Raw genomic sequence first — 20131 nt, 5'->3', positions numbered from 1 at the left:
CTTCTGAATCATCTTCTAGCCATGACAACTATTTTAAATCAACATCAAGTTTCCTTAGTTCAATTGAAATAAGACAATAGTTTTAGGGCCTATTGTAGTATATGTAAGAACCAAACATCCCATATAAACTTGAAAATGTAACACTTTTATTAGACATTGATACCAAAATGTAAAAAATGTACTTACTTACGACTCTAAACAACTTATCAAGGAAATAAATGAGAACAAGAATTCACAAAATGTAAGGGATAATGAGTCGCATTCAGTAAGGGTTGCCAATTGTTTTGTAGGCCCAAACAACAAACATGTGCTCTTGTGCAACAATTTGAATCTACTTGACAAGTAAATTGTAATCGTAAATATTAGAGGGGAGTGAACACAAACAAAGAATGTATGGGTAGTCAAGTTTTCATAGAATTATAAGGAACTGTTTCCACATGAATCAATAAAATAAAATAAAAAACTTCAAAGTAATAAACATTGATTAAGAAAAATTGGAACACAGTCGATGGATGAATAGTGACCTCCTCCATGAAAAGGGATCATTGCAATGTGATTATTTATGAGCATCACTTACTTTTCAAAATACAATAAAATTTGTTCCAAATGACATTTATTATTTGAAGAAAGTTATGTTTACATCCAAATACATTAGGAGTAAAATAGGGAATAGAAATAAAATTTCCACATTTACTGATATTTTTCCCTAAGCAATTTTTTATTAATTCCCTGCTTATAGCTTTTCATCCAATCAAGAAATTCTCATTTAAGATTAAAAAAAATTGTAGCTCATTAGTAAATCCAATATAAAATAACTTAAATTAATCTGCAAAATTTGTTCTTTGACAATTTCAAGAACAATTGTAGAACTTTAGGTTTTTTTTTCAAATATGATTCAACAACTACTAATAAGATGAGATAATTTCCATATATATATATATATATATATATATATATATATATATATATATATATATATATATATATATATATATATATATATATATATATAAACTGTAATACCCATTTCACATAAGAGATCCCTTTCTATCAAAACTGCCTACTAGTAAAAGGAGTTAATATGTAACTTAAACATATATACATTAAAAATAAAAATATGTAACAAGATTTTTATTCATGAAGATTCATTCTCACTTTACCATGACATAATTCTATAATCTAATATACATTTATGATTTATTGTATATTAATATTTATTACACATATCTCTCTGTGTTTTTTTAGAAATTTCTCTCCAAAAATATATTCTTTTGAAAACTTTTTGTATTTTAATGAAAGATTTGATAAATTTTAATAATTTTATAATATTTTGTAGGCTTATATGTATAAATGATTATATAAACACACTATAATTCTGAGAGGTACACAGTGTTGAGAAATCAATAGGGTTATAACTAGGGTGATTTCTCTTATACTTGATAACTGCTTGTGATGTATTTTTACTTTTTTGTGATTATTAGATTCTTCTCTTATTATGTTGTTGTTCTTATCATCAAACAACTACCAAAATCATGAATATCAGTAGTACATAAGAACATAGGATGTACATTGCAACACAGGGAAAAAACCTATCCTCTTGAGAGGAAAACTTACAAATATCTTCTCTTCTTATAGATTCTTCAAAAGATGAATCCCAAGGTCTCTATACCAAGACGACTACCCTTCCAAGACCAAGTAATACCTTATTGATGATGTACTTCTTCTATCCATGTCAAACCCAATCAAATCTCTTCCAGCGACACAATTTCGACCCCCAACTACAAAATTTTGGCCTCCACTACAAGTTTGAAATTTTTGGTCCTTGAGAGAGTTGTTGTTTCCACATGTGTGAGGGAAATTAGGGCTTCCAAGGCTTCCTTGGTCCTTCGCTTGGGATTATTCTCCTTCTATGGCTATAAGGTGACCTCAAAATCCTTCCTTTGACATTCTTTCTCTTGATGACTTTAACCTTGTAGCTAGAAATCCCTAGCCTTATCTTCAGAAATGTGAGATAGAGAGAGAGAGAGAGAGAGAATTAACCCAAATAATTCATCCTTCTTCCTTATATTCTTCTTCACTTTCCTTTATCTTGCCTCTTCATCACTTGAATGATGAGAAGTAAGTGAGTGTAAATAGGAGCTTGAGTTCTCTCATATATATCAACTTACAATGAGGACAACATGCACTAATGGAACTGACTTCTTTGCTGCTAGGTTGACTTGGTCTTGGAGGGCTATTTTGACACTTTAACCACCAAAATAATTATTTTGACATGTTATAAGATGCACAGTGGGGTCTTATTCATATGAAAAGGACTCTATTGACTTCTTGTATCTATGACAAACCCTAGAAGAACTCAATGGGCGCTTTACCTCTAAATAAAATAACCTTGAGCATGAAACCCATGCTACAAAAAATAACAATAATAACTTTTCTTTATTTTTATAATATACAAGAATCAAGAGTACATTTCAGATTTATGAAGACCGAACCTAGTTGCATATTTCAACACCTGTTAGGTCCCTATAATACTAATGTATTCCCTCATTGTTATTAGTTTTGCCCCCTTATTGTTATTGTTGTACCCCATAAAAGCCCACTATTGTTATTGTTGTGCCCTTACATTATTATTGTTATGTCGACTCTAATTATATTGTAACCCCTTAGACTCCTATATATAGAAAAGTGGTTTTGTAATATGAATCATCAAAGAATTATTCATTTGTGTAATGTAAAGGAGGCTGCCCCCTCAAAAAGGCTTATTTTGAAGTCTTTTATCCATCTCTTCTTCTATTTTGTGAGCTAGTTGCATAACATTTGGTATGAGAGCTTTGAATTCTAGGGTTTCGCTACTTCAAACAGGTCATTATGGAATTTTTTCTATAAATTTTTTCTAGGAAGATTAAGATGTTGAAATTAAAAAAAATTTGATCCAAAACCTTGATGAACCTTGTGACCAAATTTCATATCTTTTCTCGCTATAGTTTTGAAGATACAAATTGAGGAATATAGGGTTTTTGGAGGCTACAGAATTCGATCTCAAATCGGTGATCTTGGGAAACTACTCATAACTTTCTCTCTGAGGATCAGATTGAAATTTTGTGAAAAGTAATAGAAATAGGACAGAATTTAGTTTGTTGGGTATCATTTTTAGTGCCAAAGGTAAAAACAGTGACACATGGCACTTCGTACAAGTTTTCTCTATTGAACTAGTCTATAATCAGGTCATTGTGGGAGATTTGACATAACTATTTCTTGGAGAATCCAATATCAATTATACCTATGGCGTTGGTAAGGGGATGCAGAGGACTCAAACATGATGACATTTCAGACCTTGAAGATCCGAAATTACATTGATACAACATATTCAATATCAAGCTCCTACAAAGCGAAAAAAAGGTGTGTAGTCTTTTTAAAAATTTGCATAATTTTGTTTGAAAAATTAGTTTGAAGTGATTCAAAGGGAATAGTGAAGCATAATTATCATTAATTGATGCCCCCCAAAAATAAAATGAAAACACCTAGTAAGAGGCCCAAAATCTCTACTATGACTCATGAAGAAGAATAAGAAATGCAACATGATATATCAAAATTATACGACCAAGTGCAACAAATTTTGCTCTCACAAAACATAACAGAAGCTAAGTTGGATGGTTTGAGGAATGGAATGGAAGATAATATGGATGATTTGAAGAATGGTTTAAAAGCAAACATGGAGGAAATGATGAATGTCAATATAGATGGTTTGAAGGAAGGTTTGGCAAAGTTTCTAGAAGAAAGGCGTCCGAGTGGGACAAGGCAATCCATGAAAATCATGATGAAGACAAAAATATCAATTATGATTTTAAAGACTTCAATGGGGGGTTTAAGAACCACCACATTCCAAAGATAGAACTAAGGAAGTTTGATGGAAAGGATCTAGTAACTTGGATACTACAGATGGAGCAATATTTTGATCTACATGATCTGCAATGCTCACAAAAGGTATGTATTGAAAATTTAGATTTAGAACCAAATCATTTCGTATCGTATAGATGGCTTTGTTCTCATAAACCACTTGTCACCTGGTCAAATTTTTATAGAGGAAATGATATCACATTGTGAATATACAAAGATAAACACCTTCTTTAGCCAATTGATAAATCTATAAAAAAGGGTTCAATGGTGGAGGATATTGAAGACTTTCAAAAATTGAATATTAAGGTAATCGATACTACGGAAGGACATAGGATTCATGTCTTCATAGAGATTTTAAAATATAACATCCAACATGAGGTTCACCTTGGGGGACCTGATTCATTGGAGAAGACATTAAGGGTGGCAAGAAAAGTTGAAAGCAAAATTATGGCAACAAGGAAGTCCACCACTCACAACTATAAAGATGGAAGTATTGTTGCTCCTAGTGTTCCACAACCTACAAGGTTGACACCACAACAATTGGAGGAAAAAATAGCAAAATGGCTTTGTTACAATTGTGATAGAAAATACAATAAAGGTCATAAGTATGCTGAGAAGAAATTATTCTACATAGATTTTTAAGAGGTAGAAGAATAGGAACAAGAAACATCAAAAGAGTAGGATATACACTAGGAACCAACCCTAGAGAAAGAAGAAATGAATCTTACCATATCTTGTAATGCATTGGCAGGAATTACCACTCCTCAAACTCTCAAGGCAGAATGATATATCAATAAGAAAAAGGTAATAGTGTTGATTGATTCAGGTAGTACCCATAATTTTATTCATTGTAAGATAGCCAAGGATTTGAATTGCTTCCTATATCCAACACCAGAGTGTCAAGTGATGGTTGCAAATGGAGGAACTATAAATTTCTCTAGAAAGTGTCATAATATCAAGTTAACCATGTAGGAATATTTATTGAATAGTCCAATGCTTTCCATTCCAATGGGTGGTGTTGATGTTGTACTAGGAGTCCAATGGTTACAATCTTTGGGTATGATAGCTTTCAAATTTCAAGAACTTTTCTTGAATTTTTTTTGGGAAGGAAACGAAGTTTAAATAAGGGGTATCATAGGGAAACTAGGAAAGATAATTAGCTCTAATATCATTACAAATATTCTAAAGAAAGAAAAACGGGGTGTAATTGTATAATTATGCTCACTAGGGGTTCAAACATCAAAATCATTTATTTCTCCAAATCTCCAAAAACTCTTGGAAAATCATTCCAAGGTGTTGGAGACTCCCAAAGGCCTCCCACTTATTTGTGATCATGATCATGCTATGCATTTGATTCTAGGAAGTATTCCTCCAAACATCAAGACTTACAGATATCCCTATGCCCAAAAGAATGAAATTGAACGTATGGTTGCAGAAATACTAGAGGCGGGTATCATTCAACCTAGTCAATTTTTTTTCTTTTCTCTAGTAGTATTGGTTCACAAGAAGGATGGATCATGGCACATGTGTCTAGGTTATAGGGAGCTCAACAAGATCACTATTAAAGATAAATTTCTCATTCCCATCATTGATGAATTATTGGATGAATTACATGGAGCAATTTACTTTACCAAGTGGGATCTTCATTCAAGATATCATCAAATAAGAATGAAGACTGAAGAAGTTTTTAAAACACCATTTAGAACTCATGAAGGTCATTATGAATTTTTTCTCATGCCTTTTGGCCTTACCAATGCACTTCCTACATTTCAAGTTTTGTTGAATTCCATTTTCAAACCCTTCCTTAGGAAATTTGTGTTAATATTTTTTGATGATATACTAATCTATAGCAAGTGTTGGAAGGATCATGTTGACCATGTTGATAGGGTGCTCAAGCTATTGGAGGAGAAACAATTATATGCAAAAACCTCCAAATGTTTCTTTGTAGTATAGGAGGTGGAATACCTGGGTCATATTGTATCTCATAAGGGTGTTACGATAGACCCTAACAAAATTAAAGCCATTAAGGAATGGAAAATTCCCACATCCATAAAGCATCTGCGAGGATTTCTACGGTTGACAGGGTATTATTGAACTTTTGTTAAGAATTATGAGAGAATAGCATCACGTCTAACAACATTACTAAAGAAAGATGCATTTTCTTGGACTCCAAAAGCAACTAAGGCCTTTGAGTATCCTAAAGAGGAAAGGTGCCAAGCACCGTCTTAGCTATGCCAGACTTCAAAAAAGCTTTTATTGTGGAATGTGATGCCTCAGGAAATGGAATTGGTGTTGTTTTAATGCAAGAAGGAAGACCCATTTCTTTTGAAATTCATCCAATCCAAGAAAGGATGAGGATGTGGAAGCATTTCTTTGTTCCATTTCTATTATCCAACTAGATTGGATAACTAAAGCAACGGATGGATGGAATAATGACGAACAAGTGTGGGAACTCATTCAAAAGTTGCAGCAAGATCCTAGAAAATCTTATACATTTAGTTGGAATAATGATTCATTATGTTACAAAGATAGTTTGTACCTTTGTAAGAATTCCCAAATCATACAAAATATTCTTTTGGAATGGCACACCTCTTCCTTAGGAGGGAAATTATGATTTTTAAAAACTTACCACAGGGTTAAGAAGGATTTTTTTTGGGATGGACTTAAATCTGATATTCAAAAAGTTTGCGGCAGAATGTTTGGTTTGACAACAAAATAAAGTTGAGACAATTAAGACCCCGTGTCTACTAAAACCTTTATCCATTCCATGTCAACATTGGGAGGAGGTTTCAACGGATTTTATCATAGGTTTACCCAAGTTCGAAGGAAAGAGTGTCATCATGGTGGTAGTTGATAGAATTACCAAGTATGCACACTTTTGTGCATTATCTCATCCATTTAAAGCCAGTGCAGTTGCTATTGCATTTATGGAAACAATTCAAAAGCTACATCGAAACCCAAATATTATTGTAAGTGACAAAGATCCTATATTCACTGGAAATTTTTGGATGGAATAATCTTCTTGTCAAGGTACTCAATTAGCTCATAGCTCATCCTATCATCCTCAATCAAATGGGAAAATTGAGATAGTGAACAAATGTTTGGAAGAATATATTCGTTGATTTGTATATGATAAATATACACAATGGGTCAAGTGGTTACCTCTAGCTGAATGGTGGTATAACACTTCCTTCCATACTACAGCAAAAATGACCCCATTTATGGCACTTTATGGATATCATCCACCATCCATCACATCATCTTTAAGAGAAAATTCTAAGGTTCAAGCAGTGGAAGATCACATCGAGCATTAACAACAAGTTCTCTAAATCATAAAGGATAACCTCACTTTGGCGCGTAATAGAATGAAAAAACAAGCAAATCAACATCATAGCGAAATAAGTTTTGATGTAGGTGACTGGGTATTTTTATGGCTATAACCATACAAAAAAATGTCCCTCAATGAAGATAAGAAGGATAATAAGTTATCACCAAAGTATTATGGTCCTTACAAGGTGTTGCAAAATATTGGTAATATGACATACAAATTGGAGCTTCCTACATCGTCCCAAGTGCACCTAGTTTTCCATGCTTCATGCTTAAAGAAGGTTATAGGTGACAACCTCCGAGTTCAAACAATATTGTCAAAACTTGATGAGGAAGGAAAAATCGTATTGGAACTTGAAGCAGTCACAAAAAAAAAGAACTCGACAACTACGAAATTGATCAATTTTAGCGTATCTCATCAAGTGGAAGAACTTAACTGTGGAAGATTCCACATGGGAGGATGAGAATTTTATACAGAAGCATCTAGAACTACTAAAGTATTGAGGAAAAAACCTTTTTGGAGGAGAGGGGCATGTTAGGTCCCTATAATACTAGTGTATTCCCTCATTGTTATTAGTGTAGCCCCCTTATTGTTATTGTTGTGCCCCATAAAGTCCCACTATTGTTATTTTTGTTCCCTTACATTATTATTGTTATGTCGGCTCTGATTATATTATGAACCCTTTAATCCTATATATAGAAAGGAGGTTTTTTCATTTGAATCATCCAAGAAGTATTCATTTGTGTGATGTAAAGGGGGTTTCCCCCTCGAAGAGGCTTATTTTAAAGTCATTTATCTATCTCTTCTTCTATTTTGTGAGTTAGTTTCATAACAACACCCCTCTTAACTAGGGAGATATTCATAATGGTACATGGATTGATCCGGGTGGATCTTCAGATACATGGCTTGGAAACGCTCGAAAATCAAAGTGATTAGAATGATGTCAAACCAGGACCAGAGTGTAGATCTCGTCTTCCTAATCGTGGAGGTGTGAACGGTTCGTCAATCCGAGTCCGGATGACGAAGTAATCACGAAAAGTGTTAGCCTTAAGTTCCTTTGAAAAAGGAGGTTTTTTCATAGAAATTGGACTTTAAACCTTAAGAGGCAAATTGCAATCAGCATAGTCCAAAGGGAGGACTTAAGGCAGGCCTGTAGGACCCTCGATCAGCGATCTCTGATATCGAAGTCGAGGGCAGGAAATCGGCGATGTTGAAGAGTTGACTATGTGATCGACAATCAAATTGGCGATTAGCATTGGTGAAACCCAAAGGCCAAGGATTGGGACTTTAGTCCTTGTGATTAAAGATCGCCGATATCGATGATTGAAATGATCGGTGATCGGCGTCGGCATATACCATGTATCAGCAAAGGACCCCGGGCCGTAGCGATAGCGATATAGCGACGCAATCTCAGTCGTCAAATCCAAAAACCGTTCAATGGCCCAGATCTAATTGGCGACATTGACGATCGACGATCAAAAACCTGCGATCCCGACATGTGATATATCCCAGACCCAATAAGTTTATAGGCCAAATTTTATAAATTTTGAAATCCGAACTGTCGGATTTTTCAATGATTTTCAATGTTTTTCCATTTTTTTGTCATATCATTGTAAAATGATAAAAGGTTTTTTTAAAAGGTTGTTGTGCCCGCCGAATGTTCTATACAAACGACTTCTATTATTAAGCAACAGGCCTCTGATTTTGAAGCGCTCTTGTCCCTGAACATGTTATAAAGCATGATGGGTGACAGAGAGTTGGAAAGAAGAAGGAGGGAGTCAGAGCCTGCATGCCAGAGAGTGCCCGAGAGCCTGAAAGCCTATGCTAGAGTGCCGAGAACATGGTGCAAAGAGAAGAGAGCAGCGAAAGGCTGTGTAACAAAGGGCGAGGGCAGTAAAACAGAGAACCCAAGAGGCTGCGTGACAGAGGACAGAGAGCTTGTACTAAAGTGCCCGAGAGCCTGTTTTAGAGAGCCCTGAGAGCCTGAAATGCTAGAGAGCCATAAGGAGGCTACGCCTGATGAATAGTCGTAGAATGAGGCTATTCAGAGATAGCTAGACTATGCTGCGAATTATGTAGGGAAACTTGAAGCAGAGCTGCGCTTGAGATGTGTAGAGCCATAGAAATTGAACTTCAGGAAGATCACAGAGCTATAGTGACAGAAGCCAGAGTGCTATAGAGCCAGATAGCCAGCAAGCTACAGAGCCGAGAGTCCAGAGCAGTTCTTCTTATCGATTCCTTAATTAATTCTTCTTGATTAATTTTTCTTGTGATCAGCTCATCTTTTGATCAATTCTTCTTGATTGAATGCTTCTTTGATTGATTCTTCTTTGATCACTTATTCTTCTCGCATATTGATGCTTGGAGATCAGTGCTTTAGCGAGCTTCAGCACTTTGACAATTGCTTCAAAGCAACGCTTCTTCATATGGCCTTTCATAATGAGGTCATGACAGATTGGGAGCGGACAGTGCCTGCACATTGATGATATGAACAAATGTCCACTGTGGATCGTCTTATCCACTTCTTCATTCATATCGTCAGATGGCCCGTGGTTGGTGTGAGGCATATTGTTATTTCATATATTTCTTCGTTTACATAATGTTGTAGATCCTAGATTGATATTGATGCAAGATCTTCTTTATTTTCATGTTGTCATGATTCCTTGCTTCATGTTATGAGGAATCTTCATGTGATGTACTTTATGCTTTGAGATCCCTTATTGTATGTTATTGGGATACTCTTGTTGTCGTTGTGCAGGTATTTTGCTTTGACATCCCTTTTTATGCCTTGTTGGCGAGATGCGCACTATGCGTGTTTTTGTATCATACTGATAGGAGTCTTTGGATTGAGAGTTCTAGTTTTGGAATATCTCTTAGAGCCACTCTTGCATGAGGGCCTTCTTCCTTGTATGATCGGGATAGCAAACTCTTGTGTACATCACTTTCATTGACAACACATAATGCAACGACCTACACCACCTTGACTGGGGCCCGGAGACGTAGTCCCTCTTGGACGAACTCTGTTAACAACGACTTATGTTTCCATTTGCTGATGATTCTGTTGTTCCTCTTCTTTTCCACATGCACCTATATTCTGTAATGTTCTTTTGAAAAGAAATTTTGACACATCATGAATGTAAAAGGTCTTGGTAAGGTCCTTCTTCACACCCGGACCTGGATCAAGTGGTATTGGAGTGGGTCTTAACGTTGATGTAAATTGCAGTGTGAACAATGGAACGTGCAATGACAGAGGATGAAAGAGCCATGTGTGAGACCATGCTTAACATTTCCAAGAAAGTGGAAATTGTGTATGAAACTCTACAGAAAGAAACAGAGGAAAAGGAGCGGTTACAACTTCAGTTGAAAGCCATAGAAGAGGCCATGGAGGAACTGAGGCAAAACAAACATAATCTTCAAACAGAGAATGATGAATTGAAGATGCATCTACATGAAGAGAAAGAGGAGAAGTAGAGTTTGCTACTACAGCTGCAAGCAAAGGACGAGGCCTTGGAAAAGCTGCAGCAAGACCCATGTGAGGTAAAAAGTAGTTCTCCATCTTCATGTATGTTTCCTGATGATGATTTTGCTGTGTTTGAAAATCATACCACGAGAATTGGCTCCAAATTGCTGAAGAGAATGGGATATGAAGGAAAAGGCTTGGGCGTTAATGGCCAAGGCATTATCAATCCCAACAAAGTAGAGGAATTACCCTGTCAGGCAGTACTTGGGTATGTTAGGAAAGAAGTTGGGGAATGCGATCCACCAACAACAAATGATGAGAAACCCTCATCAATTCTTTCCAAATCAAAAGAGAAGGTAAAAGGTGTTGATTTCCTTTCGATTTCCTCTACTGATGGTATGATTTCTGTTGGAGATTTGGAGATCCTAATTACAGGGACGAATATGAGGTTCCTTACAAAGACAAGACACGAAGAGAAAGAACTTGGTGTTAATAACAAAGGCATAACTCAACCTTTGGAGGTTATGCACGAACCTTGATTCGAAGGCTCAAGGTAGACCAAAGAAGAGTGCTCAAAGGTGTTAGAGTTGTCCAAGACTTTGTCGAGGAAAGAGTGTGATGCGAAAACATCCCCATCATCCCATGACAGTTTCCATTATATGGAGAGAGCTGGGGCAAGCTCTCATCGCCATACCAACATCAAAAACAACAAAGAAAGGTATAATCACTTTCTATCTTTGAATTTTCATTATGATCATATTGTTAATAATGAATGAAGACAAAGGCATCGAAAAATATGCACTTTTTGTGGTTTACCTAACCATACCTTTTCCAAGTGTTGGAAAAGAATAACAGCACTCATGAGGCATGAAAAACCCTCTCAACTACATAAAAAGAAATAGGTTAAGCAGGTATGGAGGAAGAAAACATATTGCAGTCATTGCAACAGAAATGGCCATCAAAGAGCCACTTGCTAGAAGCTCCATCCAGAGCAGTGCCTTAAAGACAAAGCATCGATGCTGAACTAGGTAAAGAAGTTGTTCGACATGCAAAACCACCTCAAGGAGGTGACCCATTCACATTGATAAGTGAGAAATGGTTTCTAGACATGTTTTCATTTCATGGTCATTCTTTTATAAATCTTTTGTTGCATTTTAAAATGTAAACGTGATGATGTGTTTCCATCACGTAGCCAGCAACAATGATGTCTGGTCATGTTTTGAGTCGTATTTTGAGTTGCATGTTAAAAATCTGAAAGGGATGTTATGTTTCTGTCACGTGTCAAAACAATAGTGTTTGGCCTTATGAATGTAAATCATGCGTTGCAGTGATCATGTGTTTTCCGTCATTTTTTGAAGCAACCATGATAGGTTGGCCTTGTTGTCATATATGGAGTATTACGTCTATCTTATTGTAAACTTGACCACCGAGTATGACTTATAAACTCATGGCAAGTGTGGGACGTTTGGGTCTTAGTTGGTCATGTCAATTAAGAATGTAATTTACAAATCCATGTACTATAGGTTGCAGATGTAGCAAGTGTCAGCTCGTTGCTTAAGGCTCCGAAGAAAAAAGGTGAAGGAGATGGAAGCAAGACCTTTTTAGGACATTTGTGATGTAGACAGGGTACAAAGAAGGACGCAGATTACTTTTTATGCTTTTTGAGGACCAAAAGCTCCTCAGTGGGGAGGATTGATCCAAGTGGATCTTCAGATACATGGCATGGAAACACTCAAAAATCAAAGTGATCAGAATAATGTTGAACCAAGACCAGAGTGTAGATCTCATCTTCTTGATCATGGAGGTGCAAATGGTTTGTCAATCCGAGTCTGGATGACGAAGTAATGATGAAAAGTGTTAGCCTTAAGTTCCTTTGAAAAAGGTGGTTTTTTCATAGAAAGTGGACTTTAAGCCTTAAGAGGCAAATCTGACTAATGAAACTTGCGTATATCTTCCATACTTATAATTTAATTTATTCTTCAGATGTTGATCATTAATCTGTGTGTCAGAACCATATAACAGTAAACAGGAATAGGAAAAATAGAGCAGATAGTCACACCAAAGAACACAAGATATAAGGTGGAAACCCAATGTGGGTGAAAACCACCTACTGCAATATGTCTCTATCTTCTTTCAATTAGAAACTTCTTTTTACATTGATTCTGTACTGGTGCAGTCTCATACCAGCACGCAGGCTTCAACCTGCAGAAGGCTACAACCTTCTCTTTTCTTCCAGGGACCACGTTTCATAAATTTTCAAACTGGATCCATGAATATCAATCAAACATCAAATAGATCTGTAATCAACCAACTTCCTTGTACAAATACTAAATCAATAACTTCTCAGCACACAGAAACCAGACACCAATTCAAAACCCTGAACACTGCAGTAATAGACAAAAAAAGCTAAAACACATTTCAAGAAAAGTCTGCAACTTCACTAATAGAAACCTGCGGGTATCCACACCTCCGCTATGTCGAGCCTACGAGTCTCCACACCTGCGCCGTGTCTAGCCTGCAAATCTCTGCACCTGCACCGTGTCTAGCCTGCGGTTCTCCGCACCTGCGCTGTGTCTAGCCTGAGGGTATCCGCACCTGCGCTGTGTCTAGCCTGCGGATCTCCGCACATGCACTGTGTCTAGCCTGTGGATCTCCGCACCTGCGCCGTGTCTAGCCTGCGGTTCTCCGCACCCGCGCTGTGTCTAGCCTGTGGGTATCCACACATGCACTGTGTCTAGCCTGTGGATCTCTGCACTTGCGTTGTGTCGGACCCGTGGACCTGCGGGTATAGATAATTTATCAGACTTCAAGTATACCCCAAACTATCAGATTTACAGATCTGATCATGCGTCGAAGAGATCTCGACCCATCAGTAAATATGTCTTGTAATTCTCAGGTTTCTCCTTGATTCAGGTCCAGCTATAACTCACCAACCGATCACTAGTATTTCAGATCTTGCTCTTCTTAAGATATTCAACACATGAGTGCCCAGCCAAATGATCTCCTTTCCTTTTTATAGACTAGGCCTTACTCAAACCATGGTCCAAAACCATAGAGATCCAATACTAGGGACCCAAAACCTGGGTTCAATACTTTAGAAGCAAAACCATGGACCAAAACCATAGGATCAAAAATGTCGGACTAAATACCATGGACCAACCATAAGATTTCCCATGTGTGCACGTTTTTCTCTGCATGAAAGTGTGTGTACTTTACGACCGCACTTTTTGTTCGGTACACCTGCGAATATGTCCACACCTTTTGTTCGGCGCACCTGTAGAACCTGCTGATGTCCGCAGCTTTGTGAACAGGAACCTGCGGGTATCTCATTTTCTACTATTTTGAGAGCCTGAACTTGTGATCTGCTATTGAGTGAGTTGCCATCAAGGAATTTGAGTGAGTTTCCATCATGGACTTTGAGTGAGTTGCCATTAAGAACAACACTTATGTCATCGAGCCAAACCTGTGCCAAACTTGTGTCATAATGCCAACAGACCCACGATCAACGATCTCCAATATCAGAGTCGGGGGCAAGAAATCGGTGATGTCGGAGAGTTGTCTATGTGACCGACAATCAAATCAGCAATCGACATCAGTGAAACCCAAAGGCCGAGGATCGGGACTTTAGACCCTACGATTAGCGATCACTGATATCGGCGATTGGAATGATTGGTGATCGGAGATCAGCGTCAGAATATACCATGTATCGGTGAAGGACCCCGGGCTGCAGCGATAACAATATAGTGACGTAACCTCAGCCATCGAATCTGAAAACCAATCAATGTCCCAGATCTAATTGGTGACATCGGCGATCAGTGATCGGCGAACTACGATCTCGAATTGAAATATATCTTAGACCCGAAAAGTTTATAGGCCCGATTTTATAAATTTTGAAATCCGAGCAGTCAGATTTTTCAATGATTTTCAGTGTTTTTCTAGGTTTTTGTCATATCGTTGTAAAATGATAAAAGGTTCTTTTCAAAAGGTTGTTGCGCTCACCAAGTCTTCTATACAAACGACTTCTATTATTAAGAAACAAGCCTTCGATTTCGAAGTGCTCTTTTCCCCAAACATGTTATAAAACATGATGGGTGACAAAGAGCCGGAGAGAAGAAGGAGGGAGTGAGAGCCTGCATGCTAGAGCATGCCCGAGGGCCATAAAGCCTATGCTAGAGTATCGAGAACATGGTGCAGAGAGCAGAAAGTGGCAAAAGGCTGCATAACAGAGGGCGAGGGTAGTAAAACAGAGAACCCGAGAGGCTATGTGATAGAGGATAGAGAGCTTGTACTAAAGTGCCCGAGAGCCTGAAGTGCTAGAGAGCCATAAGGAGGTTGTGCCTAATGAATAGTCACAAAATGAGGCTATGCAGAGATAGCTAGATTGTGCTGTGAATTATGCAAGGAAACTTGAAGCAGAGCTGCGCTTGAGATGCATAGAGCCACAGAGCTTGAACTTCAGGTAGATCACAAAGCTGCAGTGACAAAATCCAGAGCGCTATAGAGCCAGATAGCCAGCAAGCCTCAAAGCCAAGAGTCTAGAGCAGTTCTTCTTATCAATTCCTTAATCAATTCTTCTTGATTGATTTTTCTTGTGATCGATTCTTCTTTGTGTCATCAACTCATCTTTTGATCAATTCTTCTTGATTGAATGCTTCTTCGATCGCTTATTCTTCTCGCATATTGATTCCATGAGATCAGTGCTTCAGCGAGATTCAACACTTTGACAATTGCTTCAGAGCAGGGCTTCTTCATATGGCCATTCATAATGAGGCCATGACAGATTGGGAGCGGACTGTGCCTGCACATTGATGATATGAACAAATGTTCACTGTGGATCATTTTATCCACTTCTTCATTCATATTATCAGATGGCCAGTGGTTGGTATGAGGTATATGATTATTTCATATATTTCTTATTTTACATTATGTTGCAGATCCTAGATTGATATTGATGCAGGATCTTCTTTATTTTCATGTTGTCATGATTCCTTGCTTCATGTTATGAAGAATCTTCATATGATTTACTTTATGCTTTGAGATCCCTTATTGTATGTTACTAGGATACTCTTGTTGTCGTTGTGCATGTGTTTTTCTTTGACATCCCTTTTTATGCCTTGTTGGCAGGATGAGCACTATGCATGTTTTTGCATCATACTGATAGGAGTCTTTGGATTGAGAGTTCTAGTTTTGGAATATCTCTTAGAGCCACTCCTATGTGAGGGCCTTCTACCTTGTATGATCAGGACAAAAAACTCTTGTGTACATCACTTTCATTGACAACACATAATGCAGCAGCCTACACCACCTTGATTGGGGCCTGGAGACGTAGTCCCTCCTGGACAAACTCCATTAATAACGGCTTATGTTTCCATGTGATGATGATTATGTTGTTCCTCTTATTTTCCGCATGCACTTGTATTCCTTAATGTTCTTTTGAAAAGATATTTTAACACATCACAAAAGTAAAAGATCTTGGTAAGGTCCTTCTTCACACCCGGACCCCGAACTCGACAACTACGAAATTGATCAATTTCAGCGTATCTCATCAAGTGGAAGAACTTACCCGTGGAAGATTCCACATGGGAGGATGATAATTTTATACAAAAGCATCTAGAACTATTGAAGCATTGAGGACAAAACCCTTTTGAAGGAGAGGGGCATGTTAGGTCCATATAATACTAGTGTATTCCCTCATTGTTATTAGTGTAGCCCCCTTATTGTTATTGTTATGAAACTAGCTCACAAAAAGATAGAAAACATAGTTGAATGCCTTAGAATTCAGCCTCTTCGAGGGGGAAACCTCCTTTACATTACACAAATGAAAAATTCTTTGATGATTCAAATGAAAAAACCTTCTTTCTATATATAGGAGTCTAAGGAGTCACAATATAACCCAAATGACCTAACAATAATAATATAAAGCCACAAAAATAACAATAGAGGGATTCTATGGGGCACAGTAATAAAAATATGGGGATAATAGGGGCTCAACAATATTAATAAGGAATACAACTACAACATTAATGGGGTAATCAATAGTATTATAGGGAACTAACATGCCCCTCTCCTTCAAAAAAGTGTAGTCCTCAACGCTTGAGTAGTTCTGGGTGCTTCTGTATAAAATTCTCATCCTCCCATGTGGAATCTTCAGTGGATAAGTTCTTCCACTTGATGAGATACTCCGAAATTGATCGATTTCGCAACTATTGAGTTCTTGTTTCTATGACTGGTTCCAATTCCAATATAATCTTTCCTTCCTCATCAAGTTCTAGCAATATTGTTTGAACTGGGAGCTTGTCACCTATAACCTTCTTTAAACATGAAACATGGAAAACTGGGTGCACTCGAGACGTTGCAGGAAGCTCCAATTTATATGACATAGTACCAATCTTTTACAACACCTTGTATGGACCATAATACTTTGGTGATAATTTATTATCCTTCTTAGCTTGCTTGAGGGACATTTGTTTATATGGTTGTAGTTGTAGGAATACCCAATCACCTACATCAAAACTTCTTTCGCTGCGATGTTGATCTACCTGTTGTTTCATTCTATTCTGTGTCAACATGAGGTTATCCTTTAAGAGTTGGAGGAATTGTTGTTGATGTTCGATGTGATGTTCCACTGCTTGAACCTTATAATTTTCTCTTAAATATGATGTGATGGATGGTGGCTGATATCCATAAAGTGCCATAAATGGGTTCATTTTTGTTGCTGTATGGAAGGAAGTGTTATACCACCATTCAGCCAAAGGCAACCATCTGACCCATTGTGTCTATTTATCAGATACAAAGCAACGAAGATATCCTTCCAAACATTTGTTTACTATCTCAGTTTTCCCATCAGATTGAGGATGATAAGATGAGCTATGAGCTAACTGAGTACCAAGACAAGAAAATAATTCTGTCCAAAAATTTCCAGTGAAAATGGGATCTCTGTCACTTACAATAATCTTTGGGTTTCCATGTAGCATTTGAATTGTTTACATAAATGAAATAGAAACTGTACTGGCTTTAAATGGATGTGATAATGCACAAAAGTGTGCATACTTGGTAAGTCTATAAACTACCACCATGATGACAGTCTTTCCCTCAGACTTGGGTAAACCTGTGATAAAATCCATTGAAACCTCCTCCCAACATTTTCTTGGAATGGATAAAGGTTGTAATAGACCCGGGGTCTTAATTGTTTCTACTTTATTTTGTTGGCAAACCAAACATTCTGCCACAAAATTTTGAATATCTGATTTAAGGCCATCCCAATTTTTTTTTTTCTTAACCCTGTGGTAAGTTTTTAAAAATCCTGAGTGCCCTCCTAAGGGAGAAGTGTGCAATTCCATAAGAATCTTTTGTTTGAGTTGCGAATTCTTACAAAGGTATAAGCGATCTTTGTACCATAACGAATCATTTTTCTAGCTAAATTTATCAGATGTACTGGAATCTTGTTGTAACTTTCGAATAAGTGCCCACACTTCTTCATCATTCTTCCATTCCTCCCTTGCTTAGCTTATCCAATCTGGTTGGATAATAGAAATGGCGCACAACAATGCTTCCACGTCCTCATCCTTTCTTGAGAGTGCATCTGCCACCACATTTTGCTTCCCTTTTTTGTAGATGATTTCAAAGTCATAACCCAACATCTTTGTGACCCACTTTTGTTTCTCTTCAGAGGATAATCTTTGTTCTAAAAATTATATAAGGCTATCATGATCCGTTTTTACCTTGAAGTGTCTTCCCATTAGGTAGGGTCACCATTTCTTAAGTGCATGTAGTATTGCCAACATTTCCTTCTCATAAATAGCTTTGTGTAAAAACTTTCCCTTGATTGGAAGACTTTCAAAAGCAATGGGTCTTTCATCTTGCATTAAAAAAACACCAATTCCATTTCTTGAAGCATCACATTCCACAATAAAGGTTTTTGTGAAGTTCGGTGTAGCTAAGACCGGTGCTTGGCACATTGCCTCTTTAAGATGTTCGAAGGCCTTTGTTGCTTCTGGAGTCCATGAAAATGCATCTTTCTTCAATAATGTTGTTAGAGGTGCTGCTATTCTCCCATAATTCTTAACAAACTTGCGATAATACCCTGTCAACCCGAGAAATCCTCGCAGATGCTTTATGGATGTGGGGATTTTCGATTCCTTAATGGTTTTAATTTTGCTAGGGTCTACCTTAACTCCTTCATGAGATACAATATGACCCAGATATTCCACCTCTTGTACTCCAAAGAAACATTTGGATATTTTTGCATATAATTGTTTCTCTTCCAATAGTTGTAGCACCCTGTCAACATGTTCAACATGATCCTTCCAAGACTTGCTGTAGATTAGTATATCATCAAAAAACACTAACACAAATTTGCTAAGGAAGGGTTTGAAAATGGAATTCAATAAACCTTGAAATGTAGAAGGTGCATTGGTAAGGCCAAAAGGCATGACCAAAAATTTATAATGACCCTCATGAGTTCTAAATGCTATTTTCAGAATGTCTTCAATATTTATTCTCATTTGATGATATCCTGAACGAAGATCCAACTTGGTGAAGTAAATTGATCCATGCAATTCATCCAGTAATTCATCAATGACAGGAATGGGAAACTTATCTTTAATAGTGAGCTTGTTGAGCTCCCTGTAATCCAGACACATGCACCATGATCCATCCTTCTTGTGCACCAATACTACAGGAGCAAAGAAAGAACTTTGACTAGGTTGAATTATACCAGCCTCTAGCATTTCTGCAACCATACGTTCAATTTCACTCTTTTGGGCAGAGGGATATCTGTACGGCCTGTTGTTTGGAGGAACACTTCCTGGAATCAGATGAATAGCATGACCATGATCATGAATAGGTGGGATACCTTTAAGAGTCTCAAATACCTTGGAATGATTGTCCAAGACTTTTTGGAGACCTGGAGAAATAGATGATTCTGATGTGGAAACATCTAGCGAACATAATTGTGCAATTACACCTCTTTGTTTCTTTTTTAGAAGCTTTGTCATACCATTAGAGCTGATTATCTTTCCCAGTTTCCCTGCAATACCCCTTAATTCAACTTCCTTTCCTTTCGTAGAAAATTTCATGAAAAGTTCTTGAAAATCAAAAGCTATTGTACCCAAGGACTGTAGCCATTGGACTCCTAGTACAATATCAACACCTCCCATTAGAATGGAAAGCATTGGGCTCATCAATAGATATTATTCCATGGATAGCTTGATATTATGGCACTTTCCAGAGCAATTTATCATTCCTCCATTTGCAACCATCACTTGACACTCTGGTGCTAGATATAGGAAGCAATTCAATTCTTTTGCTACCTTACAATGAATAAAATTGTGGGTACTTCCTGAATCAATCAACACTATTACCTTTTTCTTCTTGATTTGTCCTTCTATCTTGATGGTTTGAGGAGTGGTAATTCCAGCCAATGCATTACAAGATATGGTCAGATT

The sequence above is a fragment of the Pinus tabuliformis genome, chromosome X (genome assembly GCF_031772625.1).
Source record: "Pinus tabuliformis cultivar Carrire ecotype Pingquan chromosome X, CPIR1, whole genome shotgun sequence".
NCBI lineage: Eukaryota > Viridiplantae > Streptophyta > Pinopsida > Pinales > Pinaceae > Pinus > Pinus tabuliformis.
The sequence above is the reverse complement of the archived record's forward strand: the minus strand, read 5'-3'. Positions refer to the sequence as shown.